The sequence below is a fragment of the Notolepis coatsorum genome (assembly GCF_963971535.1).
Source record: "Notolepis coatsorum genome assembly, chromosome: 3".
Lineage (NCBI taxonomy): Eukaryota > Metazoa > Chordata > Actinopteri > Aulopiformes > Paralepididae > Notolepis > Notolepis coatsorum.
Window position 1 is genome coordinate 34,453,044 of NC_140167.1, and position 13,710 is coordinate 34,466,753.

The 13,710-nt window shown below is 43.6% G+C and overlaps 1 protein-coding gene across 3 annotated transcripts in view; it reads left to right on the forward strand.

Moving 5' to 3' along the window:
- Positions 1-13,710, forward strand: part of LOC311225481 (signal-induced proliferation-associated 1-like protein 1) — an 84,844-nt gene that overhangs the window by 25,985 nt on the left and 45,149 nt on the right. The window lies entirely within an intron of this gene.

The following is a 13,710-nucleotide window of genomic DNA, read 5'->3' on the forward strand; positions in this document are numbered from 1 at the left end:
TGAACAAAGTGCTGTACAAGTCCCACAACATAAAAAAAATATATATATATTTTTTTAATATCAAAACTTCGAATTAAAATCGAATCTCTGCCCCTAATCCAGACTAATATGAATATTATATGATCCCAGCTAATCAGATATATTGGAATCTCGGGATATAAATTTACCCCAGCAATTGTAAAAGGGACATATCATTTACATGCACAAACTCATAGATGGAATCTCACAAATTATTTATGTGAACCTGACTCGAATCAATGAGCTCAATGCCCCATGGCACTCCAATACAAACCTGTTGTGACACAGAGATACCAATATTCAAAGATGCATTTAATTTACCGTACTAAACAGACCAAGCCAATAAAATCACTAAATGGTAAATGGCTGCATTTAATATAGCGCTTTTATCCAAAGCGCTTTACAATTTGTTCCTCACATTTTACCCATTCACTCACACATTTTCACACACCGATGGCGGAGGCGACCATGCAAGGTGCGAACCTGCACATCGGGAGCAGTTAGGGGTTAAGTGTCTTGCTCAAGGACACTTCGACACGCTGCCCGGGAGAAGCGGGACTCGAACTGGGAACCTCCAGATTACCAGACGACTGCTCTACCTCCTCAGCCACTGTCGCCCCTAAATTATAGCCCTAACATGAATTATAGCCCTAGCTTTTCCCAGGCACCCCCACAAAGTCAAAGCAAACAAAAAGAATACCCTATGTGTCAATATATTATAGGCCCTACCTGTATTTTGCCTAAATGTACTATCCCACTTTCTCTTCAATATTTCACACACAAAGACATAAGTAGACCTAAAGCTAATGGCAATATATGGTATTATGTGATCGACTATGAACACAGGGGCTGAATGGACCGCTCTTCAATAGTTAACATTAGCCCATTACGCATCATGCATAACATAAAGTAGAGCACACAGACAAGCAAGTTTGCACCATCTCTAACTGAACTTCATACAAAACTGTAGGCTAGGCTAAGGGACATTTACTGGTTTTCAACACTAAAGGCCCCATGCAATCAAAATAGATGCTTGTTATTTCCTGGAAAACAGAAAAAAAAAATTGAGTCATCCAGCACACCCCCATATGCTAATTTAGAATCCAATGAAATGCAATTTACAGCTCATTGTAACTGAGCTAGCATTCTGCCTCTTTAACTAAATTGAACAATGTTCTAACCTATGTTGCAAACATTAGCTTGCTAGCTAATGGGTTGACTGCAACATTCAGCACTATTGGCTACAATAATGCCAATCAATATCCACGACAAGTCCCTCCCTAGCTTCCTGTTTTTGCTGGAAACACATACATATCTTTTTACAGCTGTCGTATATAGATGGCCATTATTTAACATTACAGTGACAGTTTTGCAGTTGGAACGCCCCTTGATGCAGCCTGTCCAGTTACTAATCCTCCTCAAAACGGAGACATTTCGCGCTGAAGACAGAGTCAATGCTGGCAGGAATTGTTGGGGAAACCTTGAGCAGAGTTCCTAGCTAAGTTAACGTCACCATGATATTTCATTTACATTTACATTTAGCTGATGCTTTTATACAAAGCGACATACATGTTCTGCACAACAAGTCAGCAGGAAGGGTAACGGAACAGAGTTTTTAGTTTTTTTGTTGCAAAGATACCATTTTCTCCATTTAGCAAGTCCAAAACAAAAACCAAAAGTCCTTGCTGAGGCACGGACAGGATGCCTGTCTGTTCTGTTTGACTCATCACAAGCTCCGCCTTTTCGCATGCTGCCACTCTCACAGCTGCATGTAAGGCAGGCGGCAGCAATAGGAACTATTTCTTATCCAGTGGGAACATGGAGGGAGTTAACCATTTGTGGAGCAGATGGATATGACATTTGATATAAATGCATAATGCAAAATATGAAATGAGTGGCGGGGGACAATTCTAAGGTCCTCAGAAAAGTGGGAGGGCCATATGCTCACCATCCCTACCATAGATTACGCGGGGTAGGGACATATCCCCACCGTCCCTAGAGACATACCCCTGCCATATATTACCCCTATGGGTGTATGTGACTTGTATGTGGCACTTACTGCAGACTTTGACCTTGACCTTGTACCTTGGGAAAGTAATTTAATGAGCTTTTGTTTCGAATCGTTTTAGCAAAACTGGAGAAATCTGTCCATGCAGATTTCATGCTTAATAGTGTTATTGTGCTTTCTGATTGAGTGATTCATGATTAAACATTGTGGTTGAATCTGCAAGATTGAATTTTGCGAGCCAACAGCAGAAAGATGGTTTATTAAACGGTTATGCATTTCACGTAATTTGCTGGACATCTATTGTGTTTCTGTGGCATGAATGAGATTTGTATATTTTATAGAGCTTTGAAGATGGTCAAATTTGCTGGGCTCCTTGGGTGCTGAGTAAGGCTTGATTAGCCTACTTACTCCTGGAAGCATTACATCAGTATAAAACGTCTTATCTAAAAAAGATAAAACCTCTACACTCTATATTCTCTGCATTTATTGCACTTTTTTTTTATAAATTTATTCTTTTTCCCCCTCCTTTTTCCTCCGATTTTCTCCCATCCCAATGTTAGTCGTTATGCCAATTCCCAATCCCCTTCCTGGTCGCTGCGCACTTACCCCCCACAGTCGGTCTGGGAGAGTGGAGGCTATCACGTGCTTCCTCCGACACACGTCTAGCTAATCAACCGCTTCTTTTCACCTGGCAGCGCGGACTCTCACTGAGAGCGTGTAACGTGTGGAAGGATCACACTACCGCCCTTAGATCCTATCCGCGCTTAGCAGGCGCCCCGACCGAACTGTAGGAGTCGCTGTTTACAACGACCCGGACCCACCCCGCCAGCTTCTCCCACCCTCTGATACAGCCAATTGTATTAGTGTGAACGGCCAGCCAAGCTGGTGACAACCCCGGAGCTGTGAGCTGGATTCTAACAGGCGAATCCAGCGTCTCCGGGGTTGGTGACGAACGCAATCTCCGTTACGCCACCTGACCGCCTCATTTATTGCACTTTTATACTTTTTTGTTCAGAGTTTTTGACTTGAGGACCTTTATTTTTAAAATGCTTGACTGGAAGTCCAATCGTTCTGCTGCTTGCTTTGCTTGACACTCCCACTGAGCCACCAGCCATTTCTATGGAGAGCTCTCTCTCACTCACTCACTCACTCACTCACTCACTCACTCACTCACTCACTCACTCACTCACTCACTCACTCACTCACTCACTCACTCACTTTCTCACACACACACACACACTATCTCTCCCTCCTTCCTGGTAATGAATGAGAAATGGACGTGATATACAATATGAAAAATACGGCGAGTCGCACTGGTGCTACCAGTTAGTTATAATCTTTAGTAGGACTGTCTCCTAACCATGGTCGCAAAATGCTACTATCAACACTGTCTTGACTACTAGTTCCATTTTGTTTTTGTTTTTGCTCTGGACAGGGAGACCACCTACTAAGCTGTTTGCAGTGCAATTAGCTCTTCGGTAGGAGATGGAGCGGCCCTCCAGGAGTATGACACAGGCTTTCATTGTCAAAACCCCCAGCCCACCCACACGTTACCATCACGCTGAAATGGCAGCGGGGAGGGATACCATTACTAACTTTAAACAAAGCGAAGGGGTTCAAGTGCTTGTGCTTCTCGTAGGGCTGGGCGATATGGCCTAAAAATAAAATCTCAGATTCTTTCACACATCCGATTTACGATTTTAATCGATTTATTTCTCTTAAACTAGAAACGCCAAGGAAATCATTCAAATAAGCTTTGTTTTTATTTGACACAAAAAACCAAGATGAATTTCCCTATTGGGATTGAAGTGCAAACCTAACTTTCACCAATCTTTACTTTTTGTAAAATAAAAGGTGACACATTTTTTTTATAAAAAATAAGATTTTCATTTTTTAAAATAGTCTTAAATCATTGATTCGAATTAATCGCCCAGCCCTAGCTTCTTGCCACCTCTCCCACGCAAATGCGAAACCCCATCGAGGACGGGAAGAAGAGGAGAGACTGAGGACACTGGTGTAAAGCGGTACACTGTGAATCTCGTCCGCCAGGCCTGTCTTGTTGTGTAGGGCTCTTGAGTGAGACGCACTGTGCCACTGGTTAGCAATGCTCACTGTTCACTGAACTGTGTTCCGCAGATAGTGAAGGGGGCGAGAGGGAATAGCAGAGCACCACCAGAGCACAGTGCTGATGATGAGATTGAGATATACACTGCCACTGCTTTTCATTCTTTATTTTTTATAACGTGCTCCTCCAACTATACACCGCGGTTGCATCGCATGTGTGGTCAGTTGAGCATGTCATCGCTCCAATTACTGTTTATTGTTGGCGGACTAGTTCATCCGAAAGCTAGCGTTCCCCCGGATCAAAGCTCATGGCGTCGGCGGGCGGTTTGCAAAACAAGATGGGCTATACTTATATAACGTTATGACAGATTTAGGCACTTAAAAACAAAACGGAATGGTTATTTCCCTTTTTTAGTTTGAACAAACAAACCCGTCTCTTCGTCAGTCACGGCCTCACGCTTGCCTCTCCGGATTTGTCTGAACACGTCTTTCTATCCCCTCCCCCCCCCTCTTACTCTGCCGCTCACCACTTCCTCCATTGATGAAATTGGTGAAATTCCAGAACCTTCCGCTCGCAGTTAGATGATGCGGGTATCGTTTGCCTGCCAGCAGGCATGTGTGTGTTTTTCTCTGGAGGTGTCAGGTTCTCAAGGTTTGCTCAAAGTTTGCTCAATCAAGACAGGTTTCTGCCTGGTTCCCAGACAGCTGCACATACACAGGAGGGAGTAGACTGGGAGAGAGGGGAGGGGGCGGGGGAGAGGCGATGGTTCCCTGTAAATACTTTGTCACTTCCTGTGAGCCGGCTGTGTCTGTGGGCAAGCGAGGGGGATCTCTCTACAGCAGTGGTGGTGCGGAGTCCTCTCTTCACCTCCCATTCCTCAGTCCCTCCCGCCATTACAGGGAAGGAAGTGGTGTAGGAGTCGGTGGATTTACTATATATTGCTGCGGAATCGCTCTCTCGCTCCCCAAGCTATAATTCTGTGTCCGACCGGGGCACGACCTCTTGCTGGCTGCGGGATAGATTGTGGTTTTGGATGAAGACTGGCTTTTGGGCTTTCAGTTGCTGCTTTAGCCCACGTCGGATACAAGGCTACCCAGAAATAACAGGTCGCTCATTCCCCTGTGTGTGTCACTCCTCCCTCGGATCTCATTTCGGGTTGCCACGGTTATGTCATGTTGTTTGGCAGGTGCTTGTCACATCTGAGATAGCTGGAGATTAGGACTGGTGAATCACCGGATTACAGGGCGACTTGCATGGCCCTGATATGATTCACATACGCACACACACACTGCGGGGCACAGATAATTTTCTGTCTTTTTGTTGTAAGCCCTCGCGTCAGCCCGGCCTATTACACGCTGCCTCGTCTTCGCCTCGCTCCAACTGGGCCATTCTTCTGACTCCTTTCATCCTCGCAGTCCTTTAACTCTCTTCCTCTTCATCTTCATTTTCATGTTCCATCTATTTCTGTCTCTCCCTCTCTCCTTCATCTCTCTCCCTCTACCTCCCTGTGTGTCTTCTCTCTGAGTCATTAGCCTTCCTTGGCAGGTCTTACATGCGTGGGGCCTAGTAGCGCGACGTTCGCCCCGGCCAAGCAATTATCAAAGGCTTCTCTGTGCCGGAGAGGGGGGGCCCCCGGCCCACCCCCGGGCCAGGACAGAGGGAACTTTGTGCCCATTGCCCAACAGCCCAGTCAGCCATCGCAGCGGGGAGAGACTAGGATACAGGGGGAGCCACTGGGAGCGATGGAGTGATGTGTCTTTAAAAGCCATTGGTGTCGGCCAAACAGCCCCTCGGCTCCACTCAAACCAGCAGTAATTACAAGCTTGTAGGCCGATCTCTCTGCTCCTTTGGTAACACTTGCCCAGGCTACTGGGAAAACGACAGCCCCTTTCTTGTGTGTGGAACCAGGCAGGGGTGTCTGACAACCTTCAGCGTGTTGCCCTCTCTCGCCGGGCCGGGGACTAGCCAAGTCGGCACAGTCCCTCGTACTTACTGCCTTCTGTTTGATGCCAAGAAACCCAGGATGTTGAGTACCACTACCACTAGTAACCCTGCTGTGCCTTTTTTAAGAGGGCAATTCAGGAATAATTTGTTCTCCTGTGGGTGGACTTGCCAGACTTTAGGACTGATCAGAATAATTCGAAGCTTCAATCACTGCCACGGTAACAATGTCATAATCGTTATACTAATGCTTAGATTTATTTTGGTTGTGATCTTGTTTTTTAACTCCTCCAAAAATTTGCCTACATCAGCATAAGAAATAGCATTTTATAGAAATGATAATCCAACACTCATTTTGAGAATCGGTTCTTCTCGGACAACACCACCATATGAACTTTAAGTAAAACCTGCTACCCTAGTCGTAGTCACCCTCCCCATTGAAACTTTTGTGTGAGAAGAATGAGACTTCGATGATGATTGCTACTCAATCTTTGAAGCTCGGGACAGCCCTACCAGACCTGCTCTGGTCTTGAGTCAGATTTTAGAACACTTGTTCAGAGGAGCCCAGGGTCAGATTAGTGGTAATCTTGCAAGCCAGACGGAATGGTGTGATGAATCAGAACTGCTGTGACTGTAATATCGGGAGTGTGTCTCATAATAAGGCCTCCTCTCTCTGACTCACACACCTAGGAGTCAGTGCCCTTATAGGGGCGTCTGTTACTCAAGCGTGACACAGAGCCTTGTGGCTAGACTTAACCCCTCCCTCACCCCTCCCACCACAACAACAACCTCCCCCTGTCCTCTGTCTGTGTCTGTAGTCAGTGCCTTGCTCATCTCTCCTCCTCGGGCCTTTAGTGGCCAAGGAGGTCACGGGTCCAATTACAGGAAGTTAACCTCGCTTAGTCAACAGGCGGGAGCTGCCTTAACATGTCCCACAGACCTGTGAAAATCTCTCTTTCTCCTCTCTCTCTCCTCTCTTGTCTATATCTCTTCTCTCTCTCTTCTTTCTCTCTCTCTTTCTCATCTCTCTCCTCTCTCTCTTTCTCCTCTCCTCTCCTCTCTTCTCTCTCTCTCTTCTCTATCTTTTCTCTCTCTCTTCTTTCTCTCTCTCTCCTCTCCTCTCTTCTCTCTTCTCTCTCTCTTCTGGGGGGGGGGGGGGGGGGGGCAGCTAATATTAAGATATGTCACTCAGACTATCCTCTTAATTTCCCTGTTTTCCTCCTTAGCGTTCCATATAGTGATGCACGATATATCGTCTGCTGATATAATATCGGCCGATATGGCAGTTTTTTTTTACACATCGGTATCGGTCTGATATCAAGATAGGGCCGATATAAACATTTTTATTCAAAACATAGACGTGTTTTTACTTAAACCCTCCCCCCCCCCCCCCCCCCCCCACACACACACACACACACACACCATCTCCCTCGCTTGCACACACCCCTCTAATCTGACAGCTCCATGAATCCGGTCCTCTCTCTCCTCTGTCTGTCAGCGGGGAGATTAAAGGGGACGGGGTTGTCTTTCTGCAGAGCCTGTGTGTTGTGGCCCTATTAATCTGTCCCTGTGGGCGCTCTGCGGCACGCGGCCCGTCGCTCAGGGGGGGACTCTGGACTGCAGACAGCAGACGTCACCGCTAAGGCTTTGCCCTCCACTCCTCTCCTTCTCAGGCCACCAGGGCTAACTAGGTGCCCGCTTAGTAGAATAGTATACACTCAGGATGGAACCCACGGCACAGGAGAAATATATGGTAGAACACGGAATACCACCCAGTTGAGAATCGATGTTTTCATAATAGAGTCTAGGACATGGATGTTTGTGAACACAAGCGACTCCATCTTAAAGTGTGAATCCGCAAGATCCTCCGCTTTGTTTACATTTACATTTAGTCATTTAGCTGACCCGCTTCACTGTGTCTAGGGGACATTTGACCCACGTCTCTGTGGTCCGTGCCTTAGTGTTGTTGTTGTTGTTGTTGTTGTTGTTGTTGTTGTTTGCCTGAGTGGTAACGTACTGCCTCCTCAGATGGAACATGCCTTTTCTCCCCTCCTCTGATGTTGGCAACTGTTTACATCCCTTTTGATTTGATTTTAATGCAGCTTGTAATTGCTTTTGGCACGAGATAAGGACTTCCTATAACACCCTCCAAATTTGTTTGTATAGCCTCCTTATGGTTGCAGGTAAATCAAATCACTATTCATGCCGATGTTTCTGTTTTCCCCTTCTGAGTTGTGGCTGTGTTAAGATGAGATCACATGGACCTTTATTCATCCCTGTGGGGAAAGTCGGGTGTCATAACGGGTACAAGTAGAATAATAGGAATAAAACATAACAATAAAATAGAAGAATACAAATAAGATAATAACAATAATAATAATCTACTTTATTTTCATACAAGGATTGCAGCCCAAAGTGCTTCACAGCAGTGATGTTGTGGACACAAAATAGACACAGGCATAACATGAGCATAAAATTGGCATAATTATAGACGGGCATAAAATTAGTATAGAAATAGACCGAATAAGAGCAGTGCAATAAAATAGCTATAATTTACATAAATTAGCATAAAACAGCGAGTAAAATAGTACAATAGTGCGGTGCAATAAAATGTTTCTCATCTACAGTACATCACAATCACAGTCTGGATGTAATGAGTCCAAGCAGCAGAGTGTATTAAAAGGCTACGGTGAAGAAAGATATAAGAAACATTTTAATGTGTTGTTGATGTAAAGTGGACGACGTTGGCGTGGAGACGGCGGCTGACGTGAGGCAGCACTGCAGGCCCATCACATCACTGACGGGGATGGTGAAAGACGAGCCGTAATATCCTCCAGTGTCTTCCTGCCAAATTGGCCCCATCTGCCAGGCAGAAGAGCATCACCCACTTCTCAGATGACACTCAAAGGGCCTCCTTTGTGATGTGCAGCTCGGGATCCAGGGTTTCTTTTATGTGCAACTCGGGATGTTTGATCCATCAAACTGCACCTCTGCCTTAGGGATGTGAAAATGTGTCTACTAACTAAACGACCGGCGGGTTCTCCATATTGACGGTAATAAAACTAGTAATTGGAAATCTTTTTATATAATATTTTAAAAAAAATATTATGGAGGTTGCTGTTACACCTCTTACTGCCATTTGCTCCCCTATAATAGGGAATGGAAAAGCCCTGTATCTTGTGCATTGAAGATGGCGCTGAGTCTCAGTCTAAACTGCCCCCTGGGACGGTATGCAACTAGGCTGTGGCTACATTGATCCATCAAAAGATTTGACTGAAAGTATTACTGCATGAACTTAATTTAATTGTGCGTTTGCAAAAACAACAGCTTTGCGGATGGTAACATATCTGTCGGCTCCAAAAGTTCACCCTCTCCAAAAATGTCTGTCCATCAAAATCGACGCAAATCTGGAGCAGACGGGACACAACATCAACCCTGTCCAACAACCGGAAACTCTTAAAAATCTACGTAGACAGACAGAGACGGAACAATGTAGCCGTGATCTCCACTCTGCGCAATTGTGGTAGTGAAAGGTCAGCGCAGACGCAATCTTTTGGAATGGCTGTAATAAGTGTGGAAAAGGCTGATATGGGAAAATATATCTGTGGAAAATAACCTTACATTAAGATACATTTTGTGGTGAATTAAGCCATGAGGTTTCTTTTAAACCGATAGGTCTACATCAGATACAGAATCAGAAATGCACACACAAAGAAACTACTTGTCAGTAGATGCCTCTGACGCGTCGACTAGCGAAAAACTGTCGTTCACATCCCTGCTCTGCCTTTTGATTCAACGTGACTGACTATCTGCATCGCACGGGAGATGACATCAAAGCAGCCCGTCACCAGCCCAGAGTCTGAGACGGGAGGAAACGTAGAACGCTGCCAGCGGAAGAGAGTGAGATTAATTTATTGATAAATCCAAACTTTGTGATCTCCCTCCCCCTCCCATAGGCCAGGTTATTATAAATCTCAAAAGGATTTATTAAATTACCAGCACAAATTCACGTTGACGATTTACATTGGAGAATTGAACTGATTAGCAAAAGGCGTAGCGTTTTGAAGGCAAAAAGTCACTCATCTTTGAATTTGTCTGAGCATTCATGTTTTCCCTAGATGCTTATGCTGACATTGGTTTGAAATGTAGGCCTCCTTATCTGAAATTAAACATGTTAGTGACTTCTCTCTGACTCAGAGAAAGCCATGAGGGAGAAAAAATTAAACTCCTATCCAAAGGCTGTGTTGTAGGCAGGTTTTGAGGAATCCAGATATCTCCTTTCACTTCCCACAGAAAGGAAATGCCGGCATGTCTGAGTGAACACATCCAGGATGTTCTGAAATTAGCTGATATCTGAATGCTAGGAGTCTGAAAAAATGGACATGTACCAAAAGCAAAGATGCCCTGCCATGTGTAGGAGACAAGACACATGGGTTGAATCTCATTTACCAAATGCGCTTAAGATAAAAACACACACACTCTATTTTTTCTGAGTCCTGAGCTAACCCCCGTTCCCCCCATCCCCCATATGCCTCACAGTGGTCCTCGCTACGAGGGAGTCTGGAGATGGGTGTAGCTTGCGTAGCTAGACTAGCTAAACTGAACTGAGAGCCATCAGGTTATTTGCTGTTGGTTCCTTTATTATATAAAAAAAAACCTACAGAAACAATTTCTTGGCAAAACCTACAGAAACTATTTCTTGGCAATGTATTGTTTAATGGAACCCTGTAAGTGCACCTGTTTCTGGGGTACCGACTTCTCTGGTGCTCACCCTATAAGTTATTGATTGCTTTAAGCAACTTGTATGTGGTCTGTTGTTGTCTCTCTCCACTCTCTAGCTGTAAACAATTAAGGCATCTTATGTCTTGCTTTTTACCATCATTTAGACATCAAGGACTCAAAACTGCAAGTTGCAAAGGAGAATAAGGGGGAGAGAGAGAGGCTGGCTGATTACTAAGGTAAAGTGCCAGACAGGCTAGACAGCACAGCAAAACCCACCCTAAAATAATTTTGGCGCTCTTTTCCACTAGTGGCACTGGTGCGTCCAACTTACTATGGGCCATCTAGTGCAGTGGTTCTCAACTGGTCTAGCCTCGGGACCCAACATTTTCCTTAGTCATTAAGTCGCGACCCAACATTTTTAACCACTATGATTTATGTAAAAAAAAGAAAATTGCAGTAATACGCAATCTTTCAAAATATGAAATAAACACAAAAAAGTGCAACAAAAGTGCAACTATTGCTAAAAACCCAATGAAATTAAATAATATATGCTTCTTAGCAGATTTCTTAGCTTAACATAACAGACCTAAGTTTGGGGGAACTAATGGGATAACTGGGGTTGCAACAAAAATGCAACTAGGGCTAAAAACCCAATGAAATTAAATAATATTATTACATGGCGTGTTCACATTCGCCGAAATGCTTGCTTGTGATTGGTCAATAGCGCGCGTCAGAGGTCAGTTATCAGACAATAATGACCGCTGTGGGACAATAATGACCGCTGTGCGCAGCTGTTCGCAATCAAGCCCACAATAATGACCGCTGTGCGCAGCTGTTCGCAATCAAGCCCACTGACATCAGTGCAAACTGCCGGCTGCCGGGGAAGCTGCTGGGGGGCGGAGCGACGAGCACTCAGCGGAGCCATAACCAGTGTTACTGTTGCGAGTCGATGTAAAATGAATTAGGTATATTGTTAGTAAGTTAGCCATGTAATAAGCGGGATAATGTATAGCTATACTCGATCATTGTCGCAAAATAATTGACCTTCACTGACGTTTAAAACACCTCGCCGAGGCGGCTCGGTATTTTAAACTCCGTGTCGGTCAATTATTTTGCGACAATGACCTCGTAGCTATACATTATCCCTTACATAATAATAATAATAATAATAATAATAATAATAATAATAATAATAATAATAATAATAACAAATAATTATGCTTCTTAGCAGACTTCTTAGCTTAACATAACGTTTGGGGGAACTAATGGGATAACTGGGGTTGCAACAAAAGTGCAACTGAGGGCTAAAAACACAATGAAATAAAATAATAATAATAATAAATAATATATCCTTCTTAGCAGACTTCTTAGCTTAACATGCAGGGAACTAATGGGATAACTGGGGATGTTGTTTGCTGGGGTGATGGTAGACAAAGGAACTCTGAGGTCATGCTCAATGTCCAATCTGTTCCTCTGCTCTGTCTTCAGCTAGACCAGAGCTGAGAAGCCACTTTCACAAAGATAGGTAGTGAGAAAAAAAAAAAAAAAAAAAAAACGTTTAACGTTTAACTTTTTTTTTTTTTTTTTTTTTTTTTTTTTTTACGCACACATCCGCGACCCACTCAAAATGGCTCCGCGACCCACTTTTGGGTCGCGACCCACCAGTTGAGAAACACTGATCTAGTGAATAATTGCAACAAGAACTGTACACAGCAAAGTGATTGAGCTATTCGCATGATCACACAGAGAACATTGGCAACACTGAATGCTAAATGCTACATCCAGGGCTTGGCTTGCATGATCACATTAATTACCAGAGCTTCACATACATTGTATTCTACAAATCATTCTATTCTACAGAAAGGGTCAAATATAAACTGACACAGAACGGGACTTTATATTTAAAAAGTTGGAGCGAGACACAGACTTACACTGTTAAAAGTAGAAAGGTGCAACGACCTACACTGTAAAAAGAAGGGAAACGGACACACTGTGAAAAGTCAGAAGCGTTTTCAGCAGTATACTCTAGACCAGGGGTCAGCAACCTTTACTATCAAAAGAGCCACTTTTCCCCCCTCCCACAAAATAAAATGCTCAGGGAGCCGCACAACCTATTTACTCTTAAAATGAAGATAACACAGTATATAACGTTTTATATATCCCCAAGCATACCCCACATTTAGCATAAAACGCCTGACAATTGCATACCCAAAGTAATTTGCGATTTATTATACTTTATACTTATAGCACACAGTTTGTTGCATTAATGGAATTATAAAGCAACAAAAAGATAAATTGTGACTTTTTATTGCTGTTTTTACCTGTTATAACAAAGGAAAACCTCAAACTCTTATGAAGAGGAGAAAAAATACTGGCTGTGTAGACCTATTTTTAAATAAAACACAGAAGAGGAGACAAAACACTGGTGTCTGTAGACCGACTTTGAAATAAAACCCTGAACTAGTCAGGTATATTTGAGTCCTTCCCTTATTTGTGGAACATTTATAAAATAAAAAATAGTCCACTTTGAAAAAAGACTACCATGTGTAGACCTACTTTGAAATAAAACACAGAAAAGGAGAAAAAACACTGGCATCTGTAGACCTACTTTGAAATAAAACCCTGAACTATGCAGCTCTATTAGGTCCTTCCCTTATTTGTGGAAAATCTATAAAATAAAAAGTAAATTTTTCGTTGTTCACAAATTTCACACCACATATCAGGCATACAGGTAAGCCTGCATCGTTAGTCGTGAAAGCAAATGAATCTGTCCACGCTGAATTAAACCCTCTATTTTCCTCAGACTTTCCTTTTTTTGGATTTATCCATAGTTAGTTTACTGGGGGGTCGGAAACTCAAGATTAGCCACTTGCAGACCACAGGGAGAGGCGCGGGGTGTGACGTACTGTATATTTTAGTTGATGAAATATTTTTGTTGACTAAATATCTTAGTTGA